Raw genomic sequence first — 14,918 nt, 5'->3', positions numbered from 1 at the left:
AGCCGCACAGCCGGTCTGGAGTCCTCCTCCTCTGCCAAGACGCCTGAAGGTGACCCAGTTTGAATCTTTGTTCAGTTGAGTTCTTGTCGGCTGCTCCTGCCTTCGTGATGGTCTGCTTCACTTCCCCCTTCACTGTGGTTTTAGAGGTACATCCCTGATTGTGCACTTAAAACTCCCCCGCGGTGCATGAATGCCTCACACAGTCCACGGTTTGGTAGCTGGACTTGACCTCCGTGTTTGTTGTCTGGTGGTCTTGGCGAGGAGATCGGCGGTATGATCGGCAGGCCCAAGTGTGTGGGACTAAACGTGCAGTACTTAAAGAACCCTGTTAAAACGCAGCACACACTGGGGGCGTCTTCAGTGCTTTTCTCTGGAAGCTGTGGTTGAAATCATGCACAGAAGCTTTGGATCAGGTGGAATCAGTCCCAGCGTTCCTGTAGAATAGGTGGTAAACCAAACTAATACCTCAAAAAGTACCAAAAGCGCCACGTCAGCCACTAACTCTCAATGCTGGCGATGCAAACAAGATAACATTTGAAAACAAAGACAGTTAACCCTTCACAAGTCACATGTCGCACGTTTGAAAACATAAAGCTGTGACACAATCACACAGGTGCTCCATTCAAAGACTGTTGGAAAGAGGACACTTCAAACTTTTCACAGGTGTTTGAATTTTGTCGATCGGCCTATTAAGACTAAAGTTATGAAGAGCCAAACTACAGCTCTTCTACGAGTTAGAAGATGCTGAATCTGGGGAAGAACGTTCTGATTCTGAGGAAGACTCCTTTCAGAGGATGAAGAGGATGCTGCGCGTGAAGACGAACGAGAGGAGGTGTCCGCGCAGACCCCCGCTCCTCCAAAGATCCAACTAGTTCCTGCTCGGATTTTGTGTTTCTTTTGCACTTTTACATCCAGTGTGTCCATATATTATGTCAAAATAAATAAATACTTGTAGAATCACATAGGTGAGGTTGTGCTGAAAAGAAAGACACAAAGAAAGGCAAGAAAAAGGTAAGCTGAATGGGAAACACAAAGGTAAAATGAAAAGTAGTAAAAAACGCCATTTTACCCCAGACTCTGAAGGGTTAAACAACGGAATTAATTAAAAAAAAAACCCACAAAAACAGCCGTGGAGATACGGATGTTCGGCTGTTAGCGTGAACGTGATTATCAGGTTTTTGTGAGCTCTTAAAGTTTTAGTACAAAGATTCCTTCAGCAGTCTTTACCAACAAGCTCTCCTGGAAAAGAAATCAAGCTGGAGACCTTTAACGATGTCGTGGATTACTAATTTTCTCTGCAATCATTTGAGAAAACAAGTAGGTAGTTATTATGGGTTTAACTTGCATTTTAAAGGTGCATAAATTCTCTTAATGATTCCCTTTCTCTGAATTACCTCCTCAGACATTATCCCCCTTTATTTTAACTTTTCTTTTTATCATTGCAGTCTGGAACCATTTCAGAGGCACAAACATGTCTTTTAATGAGCCACATTTAATGTTAACGGTCTGTTTTAAGGTTAACAATGAAATCTATTAAATCTGAGCTTTTCCTGTTGTTCCTGTTAACAATGACGTCAAAGCAACAAGCTTGAAAACAACTTCTGAACATTTTTATTGAAAACCTGCCTTGTTGTTTTTAAGATGTCTGAATCAAGTCCATTATAAGAAGCAAAATGAATTATCTAAAAAATTAAAACAGACATTATTGATTTTTTCCCAGAATTATTGATTTATCGAAAGCGAAAGCTGATCGTGGTATTTTAAAACTTAGACTCCTTCATTCAGGACTCTCTGAGCACGCAGTCGCTTGGTTTACAAGTGATCTCAGTAATAAGACTCGTTGAACATGATGGTCTGTGTCCTGTTTGTTACTGTCCACAACGGGGTGCCGCAGGGTTCTGTTTTAGGTCCCCTCTTATTCATTATTTATATCAATGATCTGGGTCTAAATGTGTCAGATGCTAATTTGCATTTTTATGCTGATGATCTACCGCTGTGGATCAACTCTTGTTCAGGCCTTTGAATCCCTGTTGAAAGCCTTTGTTGCCGTCCAGCACTCATTACTTCACCTGAAACTTGCTCTCAGTGCAGACAAGACTAAGCTAATGTTGTTTTCCAATTCTAGGAAGTGTCCACAGATGATCCCCTCAGTGTCCAGTAGAGGTGGTTCACATGTATTCATACCTGGCTGTCTTGATCGATGACTCCTTTAATTGCACAGAGAAGTGCTGATCCATATTCTTTCTGTTCACAGGATCATTTCTTGCTCTCTGTTCCAAATGTCCGTACTGAATTGGGTAAAAAGGCTTTTGTCCACTCGGCACCTTTTGCATGGAATATGTTGCAGACAGACGGGAAACTAACTGAGTTAATCTCACTGACTTGTTTTTCACAATCTTTTTTCTTTTTAGTTGTCTTTTGCTTGTGTTTTAACTGTGTGATTTTGGACAGGACTCTCAATGGGATTCTCCTGGTTAAATAAAGGTTAAAATAAAAAATAAAAAACATGTGGGAGCTGGAGATGACTCAGATGTGAAATAAATAAATAAATAAATAAAAGTGTCAGTCTACACATCATGAGCGTGAATCAGCAGAGCAGCAATCACATTCACAAGAATAACACCAGCATTAAGAAGAACATTTAAAGTGACATGAAGAACTCTGCTCTGATCAGAGGAGGCTGCAGACTACAAAGTTTGCTGCCTGTTGGAAATGTGTTTTCTATTTTTTATTGTCCTCGTACTCGGCCGATCCGTAATGCTGCCGTCGCTCCGTCTCCCCCAATATCTTCACTTAGCTGCTCTGCATTGACTGACTGATCACCAGCAGCAGCAGCCATCATCTTCTTCTGTCTCCTGCTCTTCTACCTGCGTCCACCTGCTGCAGCAGCTGCAGATATTCCAGCTGACGTTCCCACAGGCAGCGTCAACATCTGGATCCTCCTTTTTTCTTTTAGACATAAACTCTTTCACATAGAAAATGAACCAATGGGCCGCTGTCACTGCTTTAAGGGGTCAATTATTAATAGTAAAAAGTGTTTTATCTGCCCCAAAGTAAAGGATGTCAGATCATCAGTGCAGCACCTGGGCTCTCTGGCCTGTTTTCAGAGTAACTAAGAGGCTTCGTCCACACGTGCTTCTGGTTTGAACGGCCAGAACTGCATCTTTTATCTTCTGCGTCCACTGGATTGAGTCTGACGGCTTGATTGTTTGTCTGCTCTCTCTCTGTCCATCACAGCGTTCATGTCTGTGATGTTCCTCAGAGGGGGAACAGGACGTGTTGGTGCTGCTACTGAATATAACATAAATATAAGCATATTTCAGTAACGACCAATAAAGCTGCTCTTTCAGTATAAAGCTGTACAAATATAAAGTTGCGCCATAAAATATTAGTTTTTCACTGCGTCCTGTTGTAGTTTGACCCCTCAGGTTTTATCTCAGCGTGTATTTGATGAAGATATTTTCCAAAGCTACTAAACTCATCTGGACAAATTTCAGCTCAAAGCAAAGCTTTAGTTGTGTTTGTGACCTGATTCAACATCATTTCAGTTTCTAATCCACAGTAAACTTGGAAAGTAACCTGAACCCCCCCCCCAATACACTGGATAACGTCAAAATAAACTATCAGCACTGCTTTATTGACATGGGACCTGAACCTCAGCCTCCTGGATTAAAGTCTGACCCGTTCACCCCCGTTTCCTGAAGGTGGTTTGTTTGGACCTCGGTGGTGACGCTGTTAGTTCAGACTGGACCTGAACGCTCCGCTGTGATGGCAGAGAGGACTTCCTGTGATTCCTTGTAAAATAAGAGCTGTTTGGTCTCTAGTATAGATTTAAAGACACAGAATTACAACCTCAGCGTACTTCTGCATGTTGGCTGAACCAAACAGAGTATTTCAGTGGGTGTTAACGGTCTGACAGACCGACAGTCTGCCGGTGTGTTCAAAGACTGTGTGTTTGTGGCTGCATGTGTGAAAGGACGACTCCAGATGTCTGGACCTGATTCTCTGGGAATGATCCAGAACTTATAAGATAAAACAGCTTCAGTGAGGACGGGAAGAGTTATTTTTTAATTCACGTACTACATGTGACACGGACAGATCAAAATGTTTAAAGTAATCTGATCAAAGCGTGGGGGTGTAAAAGCACAGGTGTAGAAGGGGGGGGGGGGGGGGGGGGGGGGGGCAGCTGCTCGGCCTGCTCCTTCAACCAACATGAACACCGAAGAAGGAAATGAATGAGAACACACTTTATATCCCCTTTATATACTTCTATATATACTATATATACAGCTGTAACAGGGGACATCACTGGGAACCATCCAACCACGTGTGTCGCTTTAATTAACCGGTTAGTGAGTCGACAGGTGACAGGTGAGGGGTGAGGGGTGAGAGGTGAGGGGTGAGGGGTGAGGGGTGAGAGGTGAGAGGAGTGGAGGGGTTTTTCCTGAATTAGCAGCAGCAGCAGTTGAAGTGCTGCTAAAACTCTTCCGCTGAACCGGTTTTATGGTGAATTGTTCACAGTGGGAGCCCCCAGCCTGAAGAAGACACATCCAGCGTCTCCCGGCTCGACCACACGTGGTTACCCCCACAGGAGCCAGCGGGGCGGTAATGTGATGGTGTCGCCCACCACGACCCGGCAGATGACACATGGACCTGCTAACCGACACGCAGCAGGCGCCACGGTGCGTTCACTGACCACAAACCACACGGAGCTCAGGGAGCTGCTGACCATCACAGCAGTTTTACGTATTTATGCAGGCAGCTGTGGAAACTCTGAACTTTCTGAACATAGTTTGAGTTTTATTTTGCCTGCCGGTGGTCCAGTGCAGCTCTTTAAAATGATAAACGATGTGCAAAGACACAAAGCAATCTGGTTATGTTTTCAGCACTATTTTCCCAAAGCTCTGTTCCAGTTTAGCTGCTGAGAGGAGCTCACTGATGTCGTCCAGGCTTCTCGCTAAATTAGCATCAGTCTGTCCGTATCCAAACAACAGGCAGGTGCTCGTGTGTACGTTAAGGTTTGGCCGGCTGAGACGGTTCCTCCCGTTCACGCCGCGGTGCAGCGACGCTCGGAGCAGAAACAGAAAGTTGAAGTGAGGTCAGAGCGAGAGCACAGGGACGTGTGGGGAGCACAGACCCCAGTAAACATGTCTGCCGTCAGAACCGGGAGTTTTATGGGCCTCTCTGATTGGTTCATCCAGCTTCCTGCCTGGAGGTGAAGTATAAAAACCACCGTGTTGAAATGACACCTGTGCACGTTTGCTTAAAGCAGGAATCTTCCAGCTGTTTCACTCCGACTCTGAGCTGCTGTGTGTGTTCGCTCTGGCCAGAATAATCTTTTTGGTATTCTTTTGTGAGAACATTTTGGCTTCAGAGGTTCAGGTTAATGTTAGTTTGTCCGGAGTAATGTGTTTACTGGTTTACTGGTGTTTAAACAGGTTCAAAGCTTTTGTGAAACGTAAAAAACAAAAGTCCAGACGAGCTGAAAGAGACGAACACAAGACAAAAGGAGGCTGAAGTGAAAACCAGGACTGAAATACAAACTGGACTAATGAGGAAATGAGGAACAGGTGACGAGACATGATGAGCGAAGCAGCTGATTGGTCGGGGAAAGAGGGCGGAGCTAATGAAGGTGACGCCAGGCGGGTGAAGCAAACAAGGAACAGGTGCGAACGATCACAAGGGCGGGAAAACACACAAAGACAGGAAGTGATGCAGAACATGACGAGAGCACTACTACAAAATAAAACAGGGAACTAAGACGCCACCAGGGAAGAGCGAAGATAACAAAGGAGTCCTTAAAGTGACACAAAGAACAGAAACAGTTCTTTATAGTTATTATATTCGAATGCTCATTGTTTTCACGTCACTTTGACGAAAGACGTCTCAGTTCCCTGAACGTGACCACAAGGAGTCCAGCGACCCACTCCTGCAGTTTCACTGTCGAGTCAAGCCAGAGAGAATAAAAGCAACAAAAAAGTGAAAGTATGCGTCTCGTCTGTCGCTGGACTCCCGCCCTCGTCATAATCACAGCCATGCGTCTGGGCCGCCTCCAAGCTCTGCCTTCAGTCTTCATTCACAACGGTTGTTTGTGTGTAACCACATATAAGACACGGGCTCTGCTCGCTGACACTTGTACGGCCGAGGCGTGAGGACGAGCGCCAGCTCTGCTGCACATGTAGATCTGACGGGACGCCAAGCCGCAGAGGGCGGGGGGGACCGAGCTGTCGGAGAGCCCCGCTCAGACCTGAAGGGCTCCTTACAAGTCCGTCTGACGCCCTGTTCCCGCGTCGGTCACCTGACATCAGACGTCACTTCCCGGCTCTGCATGTAAATATGAAGACATGAACTGTTGCCGTGACGACACACTGACGGCCGGCAGAAGCACAGTTAAGACGTGAATCCTCCAGTTTCCATTGTGCCGGCGCTTCGGCCCACATGGAGAAAATCCAGGAATCAGACATGTTGATGAGACTAAAGAAAGACAGAGAACATGTTGATCCAGAACAACAGTGATGTAGAGACAGTTTACATAAAGAGCAGCTCAGACCAAACCCTTTAATTAAGAGAGAGACTCAACGGCTTCAAGAATCCCCACAAGAGGAAGATCAGAAGTTATATTAGGAAACAGTGACAGGAAGAACTCCCCTTTAACTGGAAAAACTCCCCTTTAACGGGAAAAACCTCGAACAGAACCAGGATCAGAGGTGCCATCTTGGTCACAATATGTTGGAAAAGACCTTAGAGGAGATTATGCCCTACCTGTATCACGTCCTACCTGTATTACACCCTACCTGTATCACGTCCTACCTGTATCACGTCCTACCTGTATCACGTCCTACCTGTTTGGAGCTGAGCTTCAGGCTTCGGGGGGACAAAAGGCCAAAGCAACAAACCAACCGGCTCCACCTTAAAACAACAAGCGTAACCTGAGGAACTCACATAAACAGGAGGGAAAACCCTTCAGATCAATCTAATTATTAGATTCTCTTTAGTGGGCTGCACACACCTGTCGTCTACCTGTAAACACACCTCTGCTGACTGGTTTCCTTCAGCGCCACCTGCAGGTCAAAGTCTTGGTTTGGATTTCCTCGGTGGACGCCCTCGGCAGCACGCCGGTCCACAAGCTCATAACCCAGCCAACTGCATTTTATTATTATTATTACGTTTACCACTTGCTTTTAAAGGGTTTTATGGAGCTTTGGCTGTTTTTATAGTTCTCTGGTTTATTTTCTGGTTCTCTTGGTGTTCAGTTTATTTATTCTCTTTGGCCGTCTCATGTGGAAATGTGTGCTGGACCCTTGAACCCTTGAACCCTTGAACCCTTGGACTCTGTTTGCATCAGTGGTGCTCAAACGCAGTAAAGCTGATGAACGTGTCCCAGGTGTCCAGCTTTTATTGTGAAGCTCATTATCATCACTTTCCTGTTGCTGCTGTTTACTTTCCCCCAAACGCAAGTTAAACAAAATGCACAGCAGAGTTATTTCCTCTGTGTGTGTGTGTGTGTGTGTGTGTGTGTGTGTGTCTAAATAACTTATATCATGTTTTCCACGTGTGTGTCACAGGAGTTGTCGTACATTTTATTTTTCAATTATTTCTTTATTTCTTTTTAACAACTTAACAAACCCAAACAGCGAACAGCAGCAACCGACTCCAGATGAAACTGAGGATAAAATAAAAGAAGAAAAATAAAGAAGACATATGAACTCTAAGTAGATCCTGGTCTCAGTACACACGGTGTATTTACGTCTCTCTTCTAATCGAAGCTCGTCTGATCAGTGAGGGGAAAAGGTCAAAGGTTAATCAGAGTCTCCCCTGTTCTCAGAAAGGTGCCCCCTTTTATTTTGAAGGTGTAAGTTCACCGTTCCAATTACAGCGTGTCAATCAGAAATTCATTCAAACAGACTAAGCGTTGGAGGTCTCTGCTGGTTCCCGTTTCTTTGGGTTGTCGCACGTTTTTGAGGATGTTGTGAGGTTCAAACTGCACCTGAACACTCAGGGTTAGTCTGCAGGAAATGAGTGTGTGTGTGTGTGTGTGTGTGTGTGTGTGTGTGTGTGTGTGTGTGTGTGTGTGTGTGTGTGTGTGTGTGTGTGTGGTGTTACTTTCCCAGGACAAATCTTTTGAGTCCATCAGGTTTCTTGAATTTCAAAATAAACTTGATGCTCTCCCACAGCGGAGGACGGAGAGGCTGCTGCTGCCATAAATTCAAGGATGAACTCTCAGCGCGCTCGACGTGGGAGCTAAATGGCTTTCGTCCACACAAGCTGCATGAGGATGATTCATTCCCTGCAGTTATTTTGCTTCGGAGACGCCGACCGTGGTCCGCAGCCCACGGTCGGCTCATCCAGCACCTAACGAAGGCCGAAGCCAGAGCGCCGCTTAACGCAGGGAAAAGCATTTTACTGGCCGAAGTCATTAGCAAACACCAGCTGGTGAGCCTGCAGAGCCTGAGGGCACGTTTACTGGGAAACACAAGCCTTCAGACTTCTATCTTAAAGGCCCAATAATCTTTTACTTTTACCATAAAAGTACTGAAACAAATACAAACACTCAACTTCGAAGAGCGACCTTCTTTTCTGTCAGAGTTTGAGGCTTTAAATCATTTTCATTGATGGGTGTCTGAGTAGTCTGAAGCTTTTTAGTGATTAAATTCTTGATGTTTGTTCACTGTTTTACAGGAAATGTTTTCCGTCATTAAACGTGCAACATCCTCCAAAAATAATAAAGCTCCTCAAAACTGTATAACCACCACACCGCATCGCAGTCTTTTCATTCTCACAGTGAAAAACACACAGAACACACTTTATACACAGACAACAGAAAAAACAACAAAAAACATATTATATACAGCTGTTTTATATTATGGGTGTATAAAGAAGCGTCCTCTGATTGGTCGGTATCAGTCTATAAAGAAGCGTCCTCTGATTGGTCGGTATCAGTCTGTAAAGAAGCGTCCTCTGATTGGTCGGTATCAGTCTGTAAAGAAGTGTCCTCTGATTGGTCGGTATCAGTCTGTATAAAGAAGCGTCCTCTGATTGGTCGGTATCAGTCTGTAAAGAAGCGTCCTCTGATTGGTCGGTATCAGTCTATAAAGAAGCGTCCTCTGATTGGTCGGTATCAGTCTGTAAAGAAGCGTCCTCTGATTGGTCGGTATCAGTCTGTATAAAGAAGCGTCCTCTGATTGGTCGGTATCAGTCTGTATAAAGAAGTGTCTGCTCACTGACCAATCAGAGGAGGGCTTTGTGGGACGAACGTCATTTCTAGTTGAAAAACCACATTAGCCACGGCGTCTGTGACGGCTGAACGTTTTTTTCTTAATTTCAAAACGTGATGAACCTTAAAACTGTTAGCAAGCTAACGTTAAGTTAGCTAACAACACCATCAGTCAGACACTGACTGATACTGTAATCAAAAAATGTTTGTCTCTATAAATATAATGTGCATACATTCATATAACTACAGGCATCTTCACTGAGTGATGCTATTAGCTAGCTGCTTTGCTAACCGCTGCACTGATTCTGAGGTCATTCATCCTGTTTTGAAGTGAGGAACAGTGATTGGCCCAAACACAGATGCTGTGGCTTATCGTCTCTTTGTTCTGTTTGTGGAAAAGTTCAGCGTCTGGACACATGAAGCGGATCCTGAGACAGCGTCCCAGAGAGCCCGGGGGCTCAGATTTGGCAGAAAGGTGTGAAGACTTGTGTTGCTGTCTTCGTCCTTTGAGCAGCAGGTGTGTAGTTGCTTCATTTCTTCCAGCTACCAAAATGGCCGACACACATCCTACTTCCTGTACCTCAGAAATGTTGTTTGTCCGGCGTTGGGTTTGTCTCTGTGTCGCTTCCTTTGAGGTGGCGTAAGGACATGTGAAAGCTGAACAGTGTACTAGGAGACAGAGCCCCTCGGCTTTAGATCTTAAAGGCCCATAATCGTTTACACTTTTGTTTAAAGTACAGAAAAAAGAAGCCAGACCCAAACTGTAAAACTGTGATTACAGGTTTAAATAACCTACCTCAAGGTGAAAACCCTCTTACTCTGCAACCAGGCATTAAATACAGACGTGTTTAACGATGGGTGTCTGTACAGCTTGTGAGTGTTCGGAGATTTTTTTATGTTTGCTGTCATTTTAAAGGAAACTGTGTTCGCTGAGCAGGTTCAAAGGTTTGCCGCTGCTGCTTTCTTCTTTACTAGGATATAGAAAGATAAAAACGTAACACAGAGGTTTTGGACGATCAGCTTTTAGTGTCGGCTGATTCTGAGAAGAGAAGTGAAAGGTTGGATGAATAAATACTAATAAATGCCACACTATTTACACCATGTGTGGAGTCTGGTCTTCCTCTGGACCCACTGGCTGCAGTCAGTGTTCGTATATAAAGAAGTACTGCACATTGTGAAGGTGAAACATGAATGAATACATCACACAGAGGGAGGCGGCTGTGGTCGGTGAACTTTATAGTGTCGTTATTGTCGGTGTTGATGCTGTGTGTGTGTGTGTGTGTGTGTGTGTGTGTGGTAGAGAGTGTTATCTGTGGAGCCGTTAAAAGGGAAATGTTACTTTTACTGAGAGGAAGTGACATGTCAGCCAGGAGCCACTGTGACATCATAATGACATCACCGTGAGGTCATCAGTAGGTCATCATTAGGTCTGTGTCAAATGGGGCTTTTCCACCAGCACCTACTCGGCTCTACTCGGTCTGCAGGGTTCTCCACTATAGCCGCGTTTCTACCGGCTCGACTTGGTACAGTACGGTTGTGTTTCCATTACACCAGGTACCACCTCAAATGTGGGCGGGGTCATCATAGCAAGGTGGGTCGAAACTCCAGTGGCGTCATTTGTATGCGAATGTTTATGTGAAGACATTTTTTCACGTTTACTCGTTGAGTGATAAAAACGCCTGGTCGCTGTTGCAAGTGTTTTAAAAATGGCGGGTTTGATTCTTGTGAACGAGTCGCTGTCATGACTCATCCAGTGACGCGATTCCCTGGCCAATCAGTGGCCTGCAGTCTGGTGACGTCGCCTTCACAGCTCGACTCAGCTCGCTTGGAACCCCGGCCGAGGAGGAGCTAAAACAGTACCTGGTACCAGGAACTAGGTGGAAACGCTACCTAAAGCGTACCGAGTCGAGTCACAGTACAGGGTACTTTTTTAGTACCTACTCAGCCGGGGTTCCAAGAGAGCAGTGAAATGTGACGTCAGCAGACTGCAGGCCACTGATTGGCCAATCAGGGAGTGATGTCACCGGATGAGTCACGAGAGCGACTCAAGAATCAAACCCGCCGTTTTTCAAACCCTGGAAACAGCGACCGGGCGTTTTTATTATTCCTGTGAACGAGGTAAACGGCTGCACACAAACCAACACCGTAAGCCTGCGTGTCAGCGAGCCTCTGAAACAACCGTTCAAACATCCTTTGAACAACGTCCTCCGTCATCGTGCGGAGCAGCAAAGCATCACTTCTCCAGCTGCCGACTTGTTGCGCTCCATAGTTCGCTCGCTACGAGTCAAGCAGGACTAAATAAAGTCAGGAGCTCGTTGGGAGGAAGAGCCTCAGATCAGATATTCACATGGGGGGGGGGCGTCGTGGTTGTTTTGTTCCTCGTAGCAGACCTGCTGCACCGTCTCATTAGATGACACACATTTGTTCCCAGCATGCTTCGCTTCGGCTCCTTTGAACCACACGTTCTCCTGGTGATCGCCATGACTAATTAAGGGCTGGTTCTCCTCTGCAGGGAGGGCGGGAGCAGAGCAGCCGCAGATCAAAGGTACTTTTGGACTCGTATAACGGGACGACAGGGAGGTCGGACGAGGGAACAAACACACAGAGACGGTTTCATATACAGTAAAATACACTTCTGCTGTTTTCTACCACCAACAGACAAACAACACAACTTAAAACCTTTTTGTTTCCGACCCATATTTGCTTTTGTACAAGATACTTCGTGGTTCAGCCCCCCCCCCCTCACACAATTTACTCTACCAGCTCAGGGAGAAACAAGCCGATTAAGTCCGATTAAAACCAGACTGGTATCCAGTAAAATCCAGTCCAGTAAAAGATGGCGAGCTCTGACTCTCTGCACTCGTTTGTCATTTTTAAAGTGAAAACAGACTTTATAGAATATTATGATATTCATGACATTTATGTCAACCTCAAAGTTAACAGTCACTTCTTCATGTTGTTCTTTAAAACTCCCTCATGATGCTCTTTCCCACATAAACACATCTGTTTCTGCTCCGTCCGTCACCACACCTGTGTGAAAACGCTCCGTTTGGATTTGGCTCCCTTTGTGATGTCATAAGGGGGGTGCGTTGACCATGTGACCTCTGACTCCTGGTGAGAGCGAAGCAGCAGGTTGTTTCTGGTCTTCTGAAGCGAGGCGCTCAGACCGACAACAGTAGTGTGTTAATCAGTGCTGGAGCTGCTTCCTCGTCATTAAACACACCGACTGAACATCCAGACTGTTTCTGATCAATTTAAAGCTCTTACATTCAATAACGTATAGCTATTGTAATTCAGAACAAACAACAAACACCCCCTAACCCCCCCACCCTGGCACATATCCCCTCCAATAATCACCACAAGTGAAAAGTAAATATAAAAGATAAAAAATAAGTAAAGAAAAGAAGAAAAAGAATCAAAAACTACACAATTTAAAGCTCAGTTTTAATCTAAAAAACATGATTTTCCTTCAAACTAAGGAAACTCATTCATTAATACACGGTGCAGGAAATATGAAGCGTCACCACACAGTTTTAAGTCGTGATATTTCAGTTGTTCCCCGACAGACAGACGGAACAGGAGGGTCTGTGCCATCCTCACTCGGAGGTGTTCGTCACACAGGGGGAGGGAAATACACAATACAAGACATTTATTAAAGTCAATCATTATTATTATCATTATCATTATTATTATTATTATTATTATCATTGTCATTATTATTATTATTATCATTATTATTATTATTATGACCATTATCATTATTATCATCATCATCATCATTATTATTATTATCATTATCATTATTATTATTGTTGTTGTTATTATGATGATTATCATTATCATTATCATTATTATTATTATTATATATCATCATCATTATTATTGTTACTATCATTATTATTATTATCATTATTATTATATATCACCATCATTATTATTATTATCATTATCATCATCATTATTATTGTTGTTGTTGTTATTATGATGATTATCATTATCATTATCATTATTATTATTATGATCATTATTATTATTATTATTATTATGATCATTATCATTATTATTATTATTATATATCATCATCATTATTATTATTACTATGATTATTATTAGTAGTAGTAGTATTATCATCATTATTATTATTATCATCATTATTATTATTATCATTATTATCATTATCATTATTATTATTATTATCATCGTTATTATTGTTATTATTAGTATTATCATCATTATTATTATTTATTATTATTATTATCATTAGTATTATCATCATCATTATTATTATTATTATTATTATTATTATTGTTATTATTATTATTCCCTGCTTCACAGGACTGATTGTGTGGATTAAACATCAGATTATGTCTCATTGAAATATGAAAACATGCGACAGTGTGAAGACGCTGTGACATCACAACATGCATCAGGAAGTGTCCAGGAGGAAGTCCACAGCAGAGATTAGAGAGCACACGGCGCCATCTGCTGGTCAGGGCGGCGCAGTGAAACGAGGCCGAGAACGCCAGAGAAGAACTTTTATTCATTTATTGATTATTGATCCACCTTTTTTTTTTTTTTTTAACTTTTATCTATTTAATTTTTACGTTGGCAAGAGTGAGCAAACACAACAGAACGAACATATGAGGTCATGGGATGAGAGTGAGTCAAGGCAAGTTTAGCATCTCTACGATGTGCTGTCACACAGTAAAGTTAAATATCTGTCTGTCTCACTGGCTGAATAAATACACCGTTTCCCAGTTCTTTGTGGAGTCGTATGGAGTCCCACTAAGAGATGTAGACGTTTAACAATATTAACAAAAAGACCAGCATTTTGTAATGGCCTTTTTACTTGCAGCCAGCAAAATCTTTAACAGGTAAATGTCATTTTTGCTCAGTCCATCAGGAATATGACCAAAGTAAAGAAATGTAAAGGTTGAGCTGAAACTAAAACCCAGTGTATTTGAGATTATTGTTCCTACGTCCTTCCAGAAGGTCTGGATAGATCAGGGGTGTCCAAACTTTTTTCACTGAGGGCCACATACAGAAAAACATCCAAAGGGCTGGACCACTCACTAGAAGTACTGTATTACTAACTTTAATCCACTAGAGGTGATCTATATATATATAGATCACCTCTAGTGGATTAAAGTTGGCAAAATCAATCAAATGTAGGTAAATTCTGCTTGATAACTGAATATGATTCAAGAAAAAAAAACAGCCTTTCCATCAGTGGGCTTTCATTTATTAGTTGTGGTTCAAGCTGCTCTTTGCCTTGTAGGCTCTTGTTCAGGTGATCAGGTGATCAGTGAGATCCACTAAACATGCCAACCAGAGAGGGTCACTGAGCTCATGAAGAGATCCTCCTCTCTTCAACACTGGTCCATTACTGATCTTAGCCAGCTAGCCCCCCCCCCCAGCACCAGCACCAGAGAGGGAAGCTTGAAATAGTCTGTTAGAGCCCTGGTGCTCTAATTAACAGCCTTACCTCCACTTTCTTGCCCCTCGGTGGACACCGTAGATTCCTTTGGGCTCACCTGTCCCAGCTGGAGCTCCATCCGTCGTACCTCCACACAGCTCGTCCCATTAAAGTCCCATCATGCCGACTGCACCTGGCCCAGCTTCAAACACATCCTCACCTGTCCTGGTGCTCTTTAGCCTGCTAACATCCAGCAGCTCCTCCGTAGTGTCAAAGTGATCTTCATTA

Source organism: Pempheris klunzingeri, chromosome 2 (genome assembly GCF_042242105.1).
Source record: "Pempheris klunzingeri isolate RE-2024b chromosome 2, fPemKlu1.hap1, whole genome shotgun sequence".
In the NCBI taxonomy this organism is placed as follows: Eukaryota; Metazoa; Chordata; class Actinopteri; order Acropomatiformes; family Pempheridae; genus Pempheris; species Pempheris klunzingeri.
This window is presented reverse-complemented; position numbering follows the sequence as displayed.